The 17,641-nt window shown below is 39.7% G+C and overlaps 1 protein-coding gene across 1 annotated transcript in view; it reads left to right on the top strand.

Moving 5' to 3' along the window:
- Positions 1–5,850: 5,850 nt before the first annotated feature.
- Positions 5,851–17,641, top strand: part of stxbp5l (syntaxin binding protein 5L) — a 79,108-nt gene continuing 67,317 nt past the window's right edge. The window contains exon 1 of the mRNA XM_046053791.1: positions 5,851–5,947. The gene's annotated coding sequence lies outside the window, so the exon portion shown is untranslated. The remainder of the gene's footprint in view (positions 5,948–17,641) is intronic.

Raw genomic sequence — 17,641 nt, 5'->3', positions numbered from 1 at the left:
GCCTATTACCCTTACCCTATTACCCTTACCCTAACCATCTGATGATTATACGCATGCCGACAACCAATCCACTAGATGGCGCTGTCACAAAAGAACTATGTTCCTAGAAATGCGCTCCCAGGACTGCGGGGGTCCCTAAAATACAGCCTCCGATACTGCAGCTATATAATATTGCCCATCTCTCCTATTTCCTTGTTTTCCATTTACAGACCCAGGGCTGTGTAGGAAAACCGCAAGGAAATATTTGCTGAATTTAACAAAAAGTGTATTCGATTACAATAACTTGCTACGCCTTTAATAGTCTTTTTTACAGAAATCCAAGTCTGGGAAAATACACATGCATACAGTTTTTCATTCCTGGGCCATTAAGCATCCTATCCTATTGTATGGAGTTGTTTTCTAAATCACTTAATAACCCTCAGTTGTTCCATGTAGGGGTCCTGATGTACCTGTAGTCAAACACATTTCTTTTGATAGAGAACATCAGGAGATTAAACCCTATGAAGATGAGCTATTTAAATCAAAGGATTGTTATGATTATCACTTACTCTCTTCTTTTTCCCCTCAATGATCACTTTTGTACTAACAGACCAGTACTGTGTGGGCTGACACATGGCAGTGCTCTGCATCAAGTAGTAGATTTTAGGACTTAAACAGCAGCTTTGTCATCTTTGTCCGTGTGCTGCAGTTTGATGCCATGTTTTGTTTACTCACAAAAAACTATGGGCGTATTAGAGAAAAAGGGGCCCTCTAAAGAGCAGAAGCCGAGTCGTACAGGTCTTACTATTTCTTGTTTCTCCTTTATTCTGCTTTAATCTACACTCTCTTCCTGCCTCTCTCTGCTTTTTTTTCCTTTACCCACTCCATTTCTTTTTAAGCCCACTGGCTCTTCCAGCCCACTTCTCCATCACTCATTGGCCTACTTGTGATGTGTCGGAGGCAAATGGAGGTGGATGGGCCTGAAGAGGGGTGTGCGTGTGTTTGTGTGACAGGTATTGACTGTGTATGTGTGTGTGGGTCTAAGTATGTAAGTAAGTATGTGTAAGAGTATCTCAACAGTGTGTATCTGGTTGTGAGCCTGCCTACAATTCGCAGTATGTGGCTTCAAGTGTGTCTTGTTTAGTTGGTGGGTTTGTAAAAGACTGTGTGCCATATTTGCTTGTCGGATATGTATATATTTTAACTTTATTGCTTCTGCATATAGTGCACACATGTGAGAACACACTCTCCACTGGTCTCTCTTATATGAACGAACACTCACACCCACTACTGTAGGTCTTCTCGTGGTTGGAAAGAGTGACTAATAGCGGTGCGTGGGCTGTCGGCCACCCTGCTAATGGCTGACCGGTATTTTCAGACCGACCTCTTGACATTCAGTGAGGTGTAATGAATTCCTATTAGACGTACGCAGCCACAAAAGGGGCCACTTCATGCAGCTACCTGTGAATGAAGAGCTATGTAAAAGGTATCTATTATCTCTATCACACAGAAATCACACAATTTAACACATCTAGTTGTCAACCATTTTATTATGTAGTTACAGTTTTATACCATGTCATCCTCGTAAGCCTGTCCCTATTTTATGATGAGATTTTTCTTTCTGTGACTCTTGTCGGTGGAGGGTATGATGAAGAGGCTAATGAATGTGTTTGTTTGCTTATTCTGAATTCATTATTTTGCTTGATGAATAATACATCTGAAGAGGGGGAGGGGGCTGCTGAAGGTTGGTGTCAGATGAGGTAGATGGGTTGGCGTTGGAGGGGGGAGACTGCTTAGGGAAGGAAAAGGTGAGAAAGATTATAGTGCAGTACTGAGGGCTGGATTGAAGCACGGGTCCGCAGGATAACTGTAAAGATGATTACTTGTAAACAAGAAATGTAGTATTTTATTTTGCAGTAAATGTACTTCCTAAAACAAATCTCCTGAAATGTTGAGATAATTGATTGTAGTTACAAAGTAAAACGTGTTTTGTAGAGTTTGTTTTTATCTATCTATACGGCCTTTTCATCAGTCGGACTACACTGGTACGCAAACATCAAAAAGAATGTGATATTACTGATTTCAAATTAAATAATGAAAGGGCAAGAAATTAGGTGATCCAAGCACTTTGCCATCTGCTGCATTAATCATGTACAAAGCAACAGAGACCAATGTTTAAAGAAAATTCAAACTTTCCATTCCTCTGAACACATACACTGATTGGTTTTTATCAGCCTCCTTTTCCTCAAAATTGGGAAACCGAGGCTAATAAGACCAGAAACGTCTCCATACTAATAAGCTGTTTCTTAAAATCAGTGTTAAACTTTGTTTCTCTTTATGAGCATGGAGATGTGGAAAGGACATGAGGGGTAGCAGGAGAAGGACAGACAGATGTTAACACATCCAGGCAGCCAGACACACGTCATTAACCTTTGATATGACCCAAAATGACCTGAGAACTAAATCAGCTCATAGCATTTGATGAACCAACAAGAAGCTTTTCTTAACTGCAGCTTTTTCTTGCTTTTTCTTGTGAAATGAGTGTGAATGAATTTTTTAAAGTGCTATTAAGTATCAAGTCCATAACGTACAGTAAGATGTGTATTGAAAGCTGTCAGGCAGATACTGTACTACAGATACTTTCAACTTTGGATAACTTTGGTTTCATGCAACAAAAAGACCTGACTTTGTCACACACTGGCTGACATATTGATTAATTAACCAGTGATACATCCTCAGATGCACACAGTGCCAAAGACGGTGATTCCATTGACTATGTGGTTTAAGCAATATTAATTATATTTCTCTTTTTGTAGGTTTATAGAGAAATGTAAGAGGAGCTATCAGTTTACTAGACCACAAACCCTATGTTCTGTTAACATAATTAAATGCACCTAAAGCTATTTTCTAGATGTAGCGATTGTCTGGTGGCCCTGCTGATTGTCATTTTATCCATGCCGTGTACTCTACCTGCACCTGGTCACCTCACCTGTGTTGTGATCGAGACATCAAAATAATCATACGATAATGGCGGCGCGGACCCAGCTCTCTCACCCTGTCTTCCTCTCACATTCTCTTTTCTTTCTGTCTGGTATGATTTCTTCATTAGCTGCTGCTCCTCCTCCTCTCACTCCTTCAGGCAACAGAAACAAACTCCATCAGTATAGGAAAGAATCGTCAAAATTATCTTTTGACGGCTGTCGAGTAATAAGCGGTGCTATGGAACTGACAGAAATGATTATCGAATGCAATGTTAAGTAGTGATAGCAATTTTGTGTTGTATTATCTCTGTTTAGGTCCATAACAGCAGCTCTCAGCTGAGTTAGATTTATCTCTGTAATCCTCTATGTGTATTGTGTAAACTTTAGTCAGGTTGGCACATGGCTGACTCATTAAATGTTTTTCATTAATCTGTTTAGTGTAAGCCAGTCCATTTTAATGACCACTTTGACAGATTCCCTTCACATAAAAAAGAATAAATCGATAGTGTCAGTACACTATTATGTAAGTAGAAGAGTTGCAGCAGCAAGGATGCAAATACTATCTTGCTAAATTGTGCAGTGAGACTTATTAAGTGAAATGACAATAAGACAAAGGCACACTATATACCACCCAAATATACATAAATAACATCAAGTGAGTTATTGCTTCGTCATGTCCAAGACAGTTAAAGAAAAGCTCTAAAAACAATAATGAGACTAACCAACACACACTCAGACTTTCTATAAGAAATGGAAACACCAACCCAATAAACAGACCGTAAAATACTGTCTACAGTGGCTTTAAAATATATCCTGTATCTAAATACATTTCATACATTTGTTCAAATTACTTTAATGTCAGGCTGCTGTTTTAGTATCTGGACAAAGTAGAGCAGAAATTCAAGAAACCACCAGCATAAAGCAGTTTAAAACAAATCACTGCATTTTGATGCAACTATATTACATTACAAAATCAGAGTGAAGCTGATTGAGATAAATAAATAAAAAGTAATCAAATCCTGTATCAGACTTTCTAATTTCCTCAAAGTGCCAGGTAATCTTCAGCGCATCCTTCATCAGTCAAATGTGACATGGCTAAGGAGCAATATCCCCCCTTTTTATGTATGGAGAGAGGGGGGCGTCTAATAAAATAGGAGGCAGTAGGCAGAAAGATAATTATGTTCATTAAGTTTTTCTTTCCTGTTGAACGAATTTAAGAAGATCAATTATTTGTCTCATAAACAAAGCTTCATTGCTCATTTTGCAAATAGGCTTTTGTGAAGTAGCTGTCATGTTTTCAAGTGAGATGTCACAGGCAATTCATTTATTCATTCATATTGAGAACCTGGGTGGGAGCGTGGTAAAGGGAATTAAGAGTTTGTACCAGACAATGCTAAATCTTTTCCTTTTTAGACTGTAATCAATATTATTTTTCCTCAAAAATATATGACTAGTTTTTGAACAACTTCTGAAAACACTGACAAAGTACAGTGTTCATCCAGTCTAATATTTACCATTTACGGTTAAATATTTTTGCTATGCGAAGCAACCAATCAATCACCAATATGGAAATCGGTGGGAAGCAATATTTTCATCCTCCCATGCACTGCACAGACTTTAATCCCATGATTAAGTTTGTAATCTAAAGCTAATTCTCTCTGAGCTCCGGTCTTAAGTGTCGCCCTGGTAGCAAAGCTGCACTGGGAATTTCACTATAATTACAAGCCTCAGAAGTAGGGCCGAACCAGCTGACATCATTTAAAAATGATTTGCCTCCTTTCTTTCAGTTTTCTACCCATTTCATATGATGTCTGTATGATTTTGCACAGAGCCAAGAAAACACAAAAGATTCAAAAGTGGACCAGTTGTGTCTGAAATTGTCTCTATTTAAAAAGAATTATAATGTCTATGTACTATTGTCTGACTTAGTATAGTATATAGTATGGTAGTTAAGTTTGTTATTTTTTTCCTTTTCTTTGGGTGAAAAACCTCTAAATCTAAGGCAAAAGCCTTTTAATTCATCCTCTTCAAAGATGGATGGTCTTGTTAGGTCTTGCAGCCTGGTTGGTTAGTCTTTACCGTAAACATGGAATTAGTGTATTCTGTTATATGCATGTTTGCATGTTAAAAGAACCCATCTATTTCAGTAGGCTTACCTGACAATCACTCCACCTTACTTCACAACCAGGTATTTTTAAGGTACACCAAGAAACACAAAGCTCACCACAGTGTATTATACAGTCAGTGCTCAATACAACAAACAAGAATGCAGTGCAGTCACAAGATGTTTAGCGGAATCATCTGTTTCTGTGTTGTTGCCTATTGCACTTGTATATTATAAATACAAGAATGTGTTGCACAACTCCGGCACATTCTCTGTTAGCTGCCAAAGGGCATTCCAGGACATGAAGAAAATAAATTCTAATATATGGCTGGGGTAGGTTTAGAGAAAGCTGATTCAACAGTCCTGGTATGTGAGTGTCAGAGTACCCAAAAGTGAAAAGATTTCATTCTTTGAAATTTGAGTGAATTACACCTCTTAAGGTTTGTGTTTGGACAATTATGTTTTTCTCTGAGCCTCCTTGTTTTGGAGAGTGAATTCTCTCTCTGCTATTTTAGTTCTTACATATTTACATGGGAGACACTGTACTTACTTGATGTGTTTGTGACCAAATGCCCTCTGTGTACACAAGTAGATTGTTTGGATCTCCAGGTCTTCACTTTCTTTGGTGCGTTACAGCTAGAATCAACTGTGTTTTTGCACTTTGTGCTCACAGTCTAATCAACCAGGACTACAAGGCTTGGGACAGTTCCAAATGACAAGGTGACCTCTGTGTTGTCATTATGATTCAGCACTGATATTTCTATTTTATTTTTTGCCTTTAGGGGGCGCTGGTCACAGCCTGTGCAGATGACACGCTACATTTGTGGAATCTCCGTCAGAGACGGCCGGCTGTCCTGCATTCACTCAAATTCAACAGAGAGAGGTAAGCATAAATTCCACTAGACACACATCATGCACACACACTCCACACCTTGCTCCGGTGAAAGATGGATGCAACTGTGCTAGGTCAGCATGCACCATTTCACACAGGCAATCAGGGGTGACAAAACCCAATCAACTACCCCTCTACACAGTAATGACCATAAAGAGCCCTTTTAGAAATCTTGGATGCCACTAGGCAGTTCCCTCTGTGCTGCAATAGGACCCCTACCAACATCATATTCAGGACCACCCAGCATGTATAGTAAAGGCCTCCGGTCCATCAGTCAGCTGCAGCATTGGCAGCGGAAAGAGTTCTTCCACCAGGAAGACATATTTAATCAACTCAATCTAGAAGCCAGTGAAGCGGAGTGTTGACAGGACGAGGCCAGCTTTCTCTGTCCTGCCTCTGATCCTTTTTCACTTTGTCTGATAAACCTGAGAAAGAGGATTTGTTGGCTAGAAGCTCTCTCTGTCGTCTCATCTTGTGACCCCTTCTGTGAGAGCAGACTTCCCAGTGGTTATTAGGCAGCTGAATCCATCTCCTTTGACATGTTGCCACCGCAGCCCCTGAGACACATCAGCTAGATTTCACATGGTTGCTACAAACTAGCATCAGTAGGGAGAGCTGGTATTTAACAAAAGATTCCTTATGGCAGCCTAGTCATACCTGGGCATGAACGTTGAATCAAATTTGTATCATTATAGGTCTGTCTTTCTGTCATACTTTATTGCCCTCTGGATATGAGGAAGTGCCACACCCTCAGTCAGTCAGCTGTCTCACCCCTGCTTTGCCCATCTCCTCCTCGTCTGTAGGGTAAAAGGCGAGGAACAGGTCACAGTGTTTCCCACAGACTGTTTACAGACAGACTGTATCCCCTTAGAAAGTAATACATGTGACCTCCTAACTCCAACATGACTTAGGTAGGCATTAGACTTCCAATAAGATGGTTACACATATTTAAGCCAGTATATCATGTACCTTGTAGGAGGTACATTGTAGACTCCATAGGGACAGTAAAGGGATAAATATTGTGGACCAAGAGGGGATCTTGATATTTGATTTTGGCACAACATGGTGTTATCAGTCTGTACTGCTGCTGCTATTTTTGTCAAGCTCAGACACAGGAAAACAGGGATTTAGACCCAAACGCAGACACTAGGGCCAAGCAGGTACAGTTAGTGTTTATTTAAACCAAGTGATAACTGCAAACTGCAAGTGTTGGGCATATCCGATCCGTATAACGTTACAGCATCCGCTGCAGCATTTCTACAGTTAAAAACCACCAGGTCCCTGCCGCAGCTCGACTGTGGTAATGTTTACTTTTACCTTCTGGGGAATCCCTCACCTAACACAGCCCAGGCTTGTCTCCTCCTCGATTAGTAAATCCGAAAGCAAAACCATCCAGCATTTTGTCAACTCAAAAAGTAACAAATTCTAAGTAACAGTGTATCACTTGCTTCCTGATTGGCAGACAGCGGAAAATAATGTCTTTTTTGCCCTCCAAGGGAGCGTTTTCCTTGGAATTTGACGTCATGTGAAAACTATGAATACACACACAGAAGCAGGCAGGGTGATTACACAGGTGAAAAACATTAGGCGATCAAGACAGAAAGGAAGCAAAGACGAGGACACCAAAGACAGACAACTTCAAAACTGGAAATACAAACACCAAAATCCCAAAACTGTGACACAAGTTTCAACAAACAATGCTGTGTAAGACTGTGAAATATCCTAAAACCTTCTACATCAATAGAGTTGACCGGCTCTCAAGAATTTCCATCACAGGATGGATGTGGTGAGCAAGGGCTTGGCTCTATTGCTTTTCCCCAGCAGAGATAGCTCAGTCTCAATCTCTGCTCTCCACCATGAAACTTTAATGGTAAACAATGGCCTCTTTATTCCTTGGGAAAACCTGTGGAGAACTGAAGTGGCTCTTCAGTTTCATTTCAGACTGGTCAGCAGATATTGCTTTCTTGTTGTTTCCATTTTGTCATGGCAGGGGTTGTAAGTGTTCAGGTTTGTAATGTCTGTATAAATAGAATAAATCTTGTGCATTGTACCTGCTCTAGTAATATATGGAGCTCTTTAACGGGCTTCTTTGCCATACCACTAAATTCTCAACTTTACTGGATGCACTTTATAATATCAAGGCCAATTGGCTGTTTGTTCAGTTCAGAGTTTGTCCTCTCCTGAACAGCTGATTGTGTACTGTGATTTTGCTGATTGTGTAAGGTTTCAGTGCACAATCGGGCAATATTGTCAAGCCTATAGATCCCTGCATTAAGGCTTTGACTACTTGCAAGAAATAAGGCTTGCAATAGGATTGGGCCGAAAGACAATGCTGACAGTTGGTCGATGGTTGAGCAGGCATCGTGATTGTGAAACTACGCCCTCTGGCAAAAAAAAATCTAAATTTTTACATAATACCGCCATGTGAAAGCAGGTTTTAATCACCACGACCATTATTATTATAAATTTTAAATATGCTTTGCACCTATGTTCACACCTTCCTCGGAATTCTCTTCTCCCCACACTCCGACATACAGACAGCACAAGACCTACACCTCAGTGAAACACATCGGCTTGCCCAGTCTCTCTCTTTCTCCCGCCTCGCCCGTCTACTCCACTTTCTGCATCAGCAATTTATAAAGCCTAAAAGACACAGAACTCCTATTTTTTCCTTATTTTTCAGTCGACTGTCATAGGTGTTATGCCGAATTTTGCATGCCTGCCGAGAATTGAATGAAAATGCATTAAAGTTCTGCTTTTAAACGCTATACTATTCTTTGTGAGGTTCATCAATAGTGATAAATGATCAGTAAATATTTTATGAACGTTATCGTTAATATATTATTACACTTAGTAAAACTACCATTTCTTGAGATTCACGTTAATCGCGTTCAAACAGCAAAGTGAATTGTATAATTCGGCAAAACAGATATTGTAGGCTCCCTACCGAAATTTGCATCCACCTCGAGGTGTATGCAATTCACGGCAGGCATGCAGAATTTGGCACAACACTTGTGCTGCAAAACGTCACTAGAGCTCGTGGGAGCAAGGCCTGACTAAGCTCACGCAGTCTTACAGGTAGATTGTGTCTGATTTGACGGCACTGTTTTTATTCCCCTATCTATCAAGTCGGCGAAAGTCAGACGGTTATCTCGTTAACATATGGAGGACTGATCCTGACAAATTCAGAAATAAATACAGAAATAAATAAATGCTCAATAAATAAATAAGCATCTGATTAAATGCACAAAAAAAAGTAAATAAATAAATTATACAATGAGACATAAATGTATATATCTATTTTAATTAGCTTCTTAATTTATTCACCTTTGTAATTATTACCTTATTTATTTATTGTTCGTTATAATCTTCAGCTTTATTTATTAATTACTTCTTTTTTAAATGTATTTATTTTTGTCTGTTTTATTCTTCCGTTGCATTCTCTACCCTATTTATTTCCCAAATGGTATTTATTTCTGCCTGTCCTTTTTACATTTCTCTATGCATTTCTGCCTCATTATGCAAATGAGGAGGGGTTGTGTCTCAAGGGGTGAACTTCTCTCCTATTGGTGGACCAGTCAGACAGGAGAGCTCTAGACCCTACTCTACCTGCACACATCAACAAGCTGCTCCTCACACAGTCAGAAGGCTTCCTTCAGTGCGCTGGGGAGGTGTTTAAAAACTCTATTTGAAGACACTACCAGCCATGTCTTCCTTCTTTTTCATGTGGACGCTTTAGCAACTTATACGGACACAGAACTGCAGGAAAGTGAGCTGTTGTTTCTGAGAGCCACATCAGTTAGCCGCAGCTAAATCTGGAGTGCACTCCTATATGATTATTTACGGTAAATGCTCACACACGCAGCAGCTCGTTGCTCTGCTCAGCTGATGTTTCAACAAAAACGCCACTGAGGGTGAAAATTCAACCGTGGTGTTGTGTCGGGAGATGCAGTGACTTAACCAGCGGTGAGTAAGAAACATTCTCAATAATACATGTAATTTGTTAAGCTATGAGGAGAGCAAAAGTCCGCTAGCCGCTAGGCTAATTTATGTAGCGTTAATATAATGTAGGCTAAAGCTCTTAAGCTAGTGGTGGTGACTAACAAATAAATGTTAATCTTGACAGTTACCATTAAGAAGAATTTTATGCTTCTGTTAAATGTGATTGCTATTAAGCTGTGTTTTATGTGTGGTGGTGGAGTCAATTTAAAGTTAACTTTACTGCCCTTAACCAGTCGAAATGATTTAATGAAGGCTAGTTACTGTACTTCTATGTCTTGCACAGAAAACACAGGAGGAGGCATGCGGAGAACATAACCATATTCCTCAGAGGAAAAGAAGAAGAAGAAGGAGAGCAACAAAGAAAATAATCCCCCAAATAATAAAATAAATTCCTTTTATATTCCCCCTTACATGCCTTGTTGTTTATGTGTACATACAGAGGAAGAATGTGAGAACAGCACACATCTCATCCTTACTGTGTGTTAGAGCATGGGAGAACAGTGGATACTTTTAATACAGCCCACACCCCTAATACTGTGTAACTATAACAAGTAGAGAACAGAAGAAAAAGATGTTCTTTCTTTACAACTGTCTGCATAGCTTATTCATATTGTGTAATGAATGAAAATAAATAGGCCTACTAGGCTCCTCTCTACTTTGACATTTAAGATTAGCTTGTTTGATCCACCTTCATACACATATGTGACATTACTGTACAACTTGAGAAAGGTGAGTTGTTTTCTGCTCCAGCCTGCCTAAAAGAAAACAATTTGGGGAATTAAATGGACTTTATTAGCTGCTGCAGTGCAGGATGAACTCAGAACAGACCCATTTCTCAACTTATTATTCTAAATCATGCAATGAAGAAGAAGAAATGCATAATAAATCCTGGGACAATATCTGTCCACAAATACTGTACAGCATGTAGACTAATAAACAAGCCTTGTGTTATATCTGACTTGGGCAGTGAAATGTTTCATTTTTTAATTCATGGGGTCATAGTTGTCCATAACTCAAATCAGAATTTAAGGAGAAATGTTTTATACCATCTCAAGAAGACTTCCTATCAGAAAGGTAGGAAGGTACTTCAATGTACAACTGCAGTACTTAAATCTAAATAAACTAATTTCCCTAACGTTGTAACAGGTTTTATACTTCCTGTGAATATAATCCAATTAATTTTCGTACTGTATATCTGTTGTGGAATTTGATAAATTATGTTGTATGTGGAGCTTGCATCGCGTACTATTGAGACTTCATTGCCCTCTTCAGATAAGACTCTCAGACTGCAACATGCGTCTTTGTAAAGAGAGAAACGGACAGAAAAAAGTCTAACTCTGCCTGTCAGCTCGCTCTGCTCGTTAAAACTGAATTTACCATACAGAATTGAATACGAGTGCACTCCAGATTTAGCTGTAGCTAGCTGACCATGTGGTTCTCCCTATACCGCAGTTCTGTGTCCATCCATGTCGCAAACTGAAAGCACTGTCTGTCGGAGCGTCTACGTGAAAAGAGAAGGAAGACATGGCTGGTAGTATTGTCTTCAAATAGAGTTACTAAACACCTCCTCTGCGCACTGAAGGAAACCATCCAACTGTGTGAGGAGCAAGTTTGTTGATGTGTGCAGGTAGAGTAGGGTCTAGAGCTCTCCCGTCTGACTGGTCCACCAATAGGAGAGAAGTTCACCCCTTGAGACACAACCCCTCCTCATTTGCATAATGAGGCAGAAATGCATAGAGAAATGTAAAAAGGACAGGCAGAAATAAATACCATTGGGGAAATAAATAGGGTAGAAAATGCAACGCAAGAATAAAACAGACAAAAATATTAAAACACACATAAATAAATACATTTAAAAAAGAAGTAATTAATAAATGAAGTTGAAGATTATAACGGACAATAAATATAAAGGTAATTACAAAGGTGAATAAATTAAGAAGCTAATTAAAATAGATATATACATTTATGTCTCCTTGTATAATTTAATTACTGCTTACATTTATTTATTTACTTAATTTTTTTGTGCATTTAATCAGATGCTTATTTATTTATTGAGCATTTATTTATTTCTGTATATATTTCTGAATTTGTCAGGATCAGTCCTCCATAAGAACTGTAGACTACCAGTTATACGATTTATTCGACAGCTGTTTTCCAAAGTTAACATAGCACACAGAATATTTTATTTATTTTTCTTTCTTTCTTCATAGAAATGCAAGATCACACTGTCAGTTCAAGTCTCTACATGAAATAACAAACTCAACCTGATTGATATTACAGTACAAATCAAAGACTTTGGCTGAGTTACGTGGGATGTTTTCCATCACAAGAGCGCAATAAGCTTTCTCCCGGAGACAGAAGAATCTCAATCCTGCTATAAAAAAGCAGACTGAACATAAAACTCGACCAGGGGCACTTTCGTAATGCAACAGAGCCTTAAAGCATAATGGGCTGGAAGAGTTTGTTAAATCCATGTATTGTCTGCAAGTTGTTAAGGGAAGAAAGTGTTTCTGTAGTGACAGTGACAGTGGTCAAGTTATTAGCAGTGAATGTGACAACTACAGTCATTTTGTTAGGATTTTTTATGACATAAACGAGCCAAACACTAAAAGATAACAGAAATGATTGTAACAAAATGATAAACAGCACAGAAAGACCATGTTAATAAAAACGTCTCGTTAGTTGTCACTGAGATAATTTTCAATGCGAAGGCTGTTCCAGAGTTTGTGAACCCTGACAGCAAAAGCACAATCTCCTTCAAAGAATGAACTTAAATTATCAACGCAATGTGAAGAAGTAACAGTTCAAACATTATGTCAAAGACGTCTATGGATTGCATTGTAGCAGCGATATCTACTGACATTAGTATGCTAACAAGCTAGCCCTGGCCACTATGCTATCGGACCATTGCCTTGAAGTGGTCAATATAAAACTGACTAGGGCTGTACATAATGAATATTTTTCAAGTCGATTAATCTAACGACTATTTTTTCCATTAGTCGATTAATCTAACGACTACTTTTGTGTATTCTAAAGAAAAAAAAGTTGCCTATTACTTGATTAACCTACCAATTTATCCAAAATAAATATCAAAAACGTGTCTAATCAATAAATCAAAACTAGATTATGGTAGTTGCCTCCTACTTTTTAGGAGTATGAATTTGACATTAAGTGTGGATATGCATAGGCACAAATGGATGCTAGTATTTGCTGTGCTGATGATGGCAGAACTTGTTTTAACGTGACACTTTGTCGTGCCAGTTTCTTGAATAAAGCAACATCAGCTTCTTCTTGTTTAGATGCACTTGTTTATGAACCAAATATGTCAGTCATGTCCATTATTGGGCACACCACTTCCCTCCCTGCCAGTTTAGGAATGTGATTAGACTGAAGCCACATGAGCATTTACCCAGCGCATCTTGTATGTATGCATGTATGGGATATCTAGTTTGCTATAGGATGAGAACTGGATGGTAGCTGGTAGCCCTGCTGCCCCCATTTAATACAGACTACTGATGTTGGCGAGCAGCACACGCAGCTGCTACTGTTAAACTGTCCATTTTAGATTTTAGATTCATAGCCTAGCAACTGTACCTGTCACTGTGTGATGCACATTCCCACACAAACACACAAAGGTGAAGGTTATGAGTAATGTTTTTTATCAGAAGTGTTGAAAAGCTCTTTCAGTAGCTTTTTTACCTGTCATGTGGTGCGATGAGGTAGGAAGCAGAACCATCCGCTCTCAGCGTCAGAGCAGTGAATCATGCTCTAAGATAAAAGGAGAAAAGGACATGAGTCATCCATCAGAGGCCAGGCAGTGACTTGCCATTTAGCTCTGTGTCTCTAGGCTGACCCCCTGACAATTAGCACCCTAACACCTCCTCACAATCGACCAACAATAACGTATGAATCACTGGAAATGGTGGAAATTGTTTTGTGATAACTGTCACTCAGCATCTCATGCCTGCCACCCTTCCTGTGATGCTGTTGTCAAAAACAATCTGACAACTTTCAGTCCAATCAAAATGCACACTACAATACTTGAAACATTGGACACTTAACTGCTTAACAACCAAATCAGTGGAATTTAGCAAGACCAGCAGTCCCAAATCAAAAAAACTCCCTTCTGACGCTTGCACAGGGGCTTTTAAAGACCGCCTTCCAAGGCCAGGTGGACCTCGTTCAGCAATTAGCTGGAGCACTCCCCCGGAGCAGAACTAGTTAACAGAAAAGAACATGGACACAGCACAGGAAAACATGCCATAACATACGTACAGTTAAAAGAGGTATTTGAGCCAATGCAATAATCTGTGATTTTGAGTTATCCTACATCACTGTTCTTCGCTGAATAATGAAGTCTTTGTAGAGTTCCTTAAGAGGTTTTGTCACATCTCCTGCACAGCAAATGGCAAGGTCACCAGTCCCCTAGATGATGTCACCAATTCCATTAATCACTACATCTTTTTACTTCATTAAGGGTATTAGCTCCTCGGCCGGTCAGCTGGCAGCTAAACCCACATCTCCTCCTGTCCTCTTTGATTGATAAGTCCCGTTGATGGTGTCTGGTCTGACTGTATGGAGTCGAATGCGCCTTTGACTTTCTCCAGATTGCCCTCTGGATCTGTATTCATCACTACTTCCCCTTCCTGTCATCTTCTCATCCTTTCTTATATCGATTTTTGTCCCTTAAACCCTTGCCTTTTATTTGATCCTTCCGGTGACATTTTATGTAAATGGTCGGCTTATAACAGAAGTAATCAGTGATAAGAGGCTTTTCTAAAGAGGCCTCATTTTCAAAGCTATATTTCACAGGGAAACTACTCACCAGGTTACTGCAGATATGGTTTTTGAAATATGGCAATTTAGTAGCCTGGCATCACCCGAATAATTCTCAAATGGAGATCAATCTGGAATCTCTCAGATAATTTTAGGTTTCCAAGGGGCGTTATCAACGGGCCCAGGCCAAAAATCCTCTGGATGCAATTAGATAGACCTAAATCTGTCCATTTTTAAGCAGGAACAGTGGCGGCCTGGTCAAAAACCTTCTCAAAGCTAAACAGACCAACTAAGATGATAAAAACATTTGAGGTGGGAAATTGGCAATGCAGTAACAAAATCTTGATTCATATTTCAGATCAGCATTTCCTAGTTTGACAGTGTGACACCCCCCCACCCCCGCCAGTCTGAATGTTGTCATCTCCCCAAGCACCTAAAATCCTTATTGAGTTGTCTGCCATCTCATATGTCTTCTGTCTAATAATCTTGCCTCTTGCTGGGTGGGTGGCTGTGAGCCTGTGGCCCAATGATCCCCCGGCTTCTGCAAGTTAATCAGCATGGACAGTGAGTGACTTAGTGTGTGCTGATCTTTCTCCCCTGGTTAAGTGATTATAAAGATGATAGATGCTAATCCCAGAGCAATAATGGTTTAAGCAGCCTTGCATCACATTATGTTTATATTTATTAGGGTTAATACGGTCATAAAAAGTCATGGAATCCCAAAAGATTCAGGCACAGTAATAGTGCCTGAATCTTTTGGGAGTGATCAGAACCCAGTAGACAATTTCTATATTTATGCGCGTGTAAGTGTTAAAATCTTGGGTCACATTTACACGCTGCAGATAATGCAGCTAATCCAGAATGCTGCCCATGTGGAGCTTCACAACAACTCTTTAGAAACCTATGGGTGGCATCACGGACACAATATTCATGTATTATACAGTCTATGAGTGAGACGCATCTCAGACAGTAACACTCAGTCTGACTGTAGACTGAAGCAAAAAACCACTATCAATACATTTTCAAGTAGGCAGGGGCGATTCATCAATGTAATCGGTCTGAGCTGGGATTCCCTCAGAGAACAAGCTCCACACAAATGTGATATAATCAACACAAGAAATGCGTCTCTGTTAGTAGTAGCCACTAGGACTGACCCCAAATAGTCGAAGCTTCGATGGGCGGAGCCTGATTCGACTGTCAATCTCACAGTCGAAGCTTCTCTGCAGAACAAGGATAACGCCATTTTGGCGATATGGGGGTGCTCAATGTCTGATATTACATAGAACTACCAGTTTTCTCTCAATAAGTACAATAGTATTACAATATAAATTTCAATTTATAATGCTGTGAATAAAAAAAGGAGAAAAGAAAAAAAGCTTTTAATAAATATTTTTATATATATTTTAAGTTCGTGAATAAATCCAGAATTGTAACCCTAACCCACTGCGCATGTGTAGGTATAGCGTGTATTTGTGTGTGAGTGTGTAGTGGCAGAAGAGGAACTTGCTGTAGAGACCGAGCCTTAACTTCACCATTGATGTGCAGAGTTGTCTGCACCTCGCGGGATTTATCCCTATTTTTCCATTTAAATAGACCCGCGATGAACCTCACCGTGCATGCAGCTGTCGGCCGCACGGCAGGCAAGCAAAACTCTGTTATTTGTATAAATTCATTGTTATATTAATCTAGTTATAAAAAATATCTTTAAAATAATCAATAAATTAGTCGTTAATCGATAAATTGTGATAAACTGTTTGAAAAATAATGGTTAGGTAGCCCTTTTTTCAAGTGAATTCCACACAGCAAAAATAATCACACACGAGCCATGAGTGAGCCGTACTGCCACTAACTTGATTTAGTGTTGGGCCAATAGACGATGCCATTGTCCATCGGCGATGGTTGACAGACATCAAAAAGTTTAGCCGGCATCATGATCGCTCCCCCCCCAACAAAGAAAATCTCAAATGTTCACATTTTACCACCCCGTGAAAGCAGGTTTTAATGACCACGAACATTCTTCTTATTATTTTTAAGTAGCCTGTGCTTTGCACCTGCCTCGGAATTCTCTTCTCCCCACACTCTGACACACTCACACACACCTACACCTCAGGTAAACACCCTGGCTTGCCCCCCCGCTCCATTTCTCCATCAGCAGTATGTTTTATAGATGTAGGTTGAAAAACAATCTTTAACTGAAATTGAAACAGCTATGTAGGAGGAATAAAATCGGGTGAGGAACAGCCAAACTCAGCTAACAAGGTGAGGTTGCAGAAGACAGTTTACTGTCAAAAGTAATACACCAACGCACAACTGAGCACAGCAACAAGACACAAAGTAGTTATACTACATAAGCAAGGTCTCTCCCATGCAGAAATTGTAAAGCAGATAGGGGTTTCCAGATGTGCTATCCAAGCTCTTTTGAAGAAGCACAAAGAAATGGGCAACATTAAGAACACAGTGATCAGCCAAGGAAACTTTCTGCAACAGATGAAAAACAGGTAATGCTTATTTCTCCTCACAATCAAAAGATGTCCAGCAGTGCCATCAGCAGAAAACAGTGGGACCGTGGTACATCCATCTACTCTCCTGTGAAGTCTGGTCAGTGGCCTTCATGGAAAACTTGAGAGCAAAAAGCCATACCTACTACATGGAAACAAGGCCAAGTGACTCAATTATGCACAGAAACAACGGAGAGCGGTACAAGAAAGAGTGTCTACAGGCAACAGTGAAGCATGGTGAAGGATCCTTCCAAGTTTGGGGCTGTATTTCCACAAACAGAGGACAGATGGGGATTGGGGGATTTGTTCAGAATTAATGGTGTCCTCAATACTGAGAAGTACAGGCAGATACTTATACATCATACAATACTATCAGGGAGGCATCTAATTGACCCAACATTTCGAATGC

Source organism: Micropterus dolomieu, linkage group LG07 (genome assembly GCF_021292245.1).
Source record: "Micropterus dolomieu isolate WLL.071019.BEF.003 ecotype Adirondacks linkage group LG07, ASM2129224v1, whole genome shotgun sequence".
Lineage (NCBI taxonomy): Eukaryota > Metazoa > Chordata > Actinopteri > Centrarchiformes > Centrarchidae > Micropterus > Micropterus dolomieu.
The sequence above is the reverse complement of the archived record's forward strand: the minus strand, read 5'-3'. Positions and strand labels throughout refer to the sequence as shown.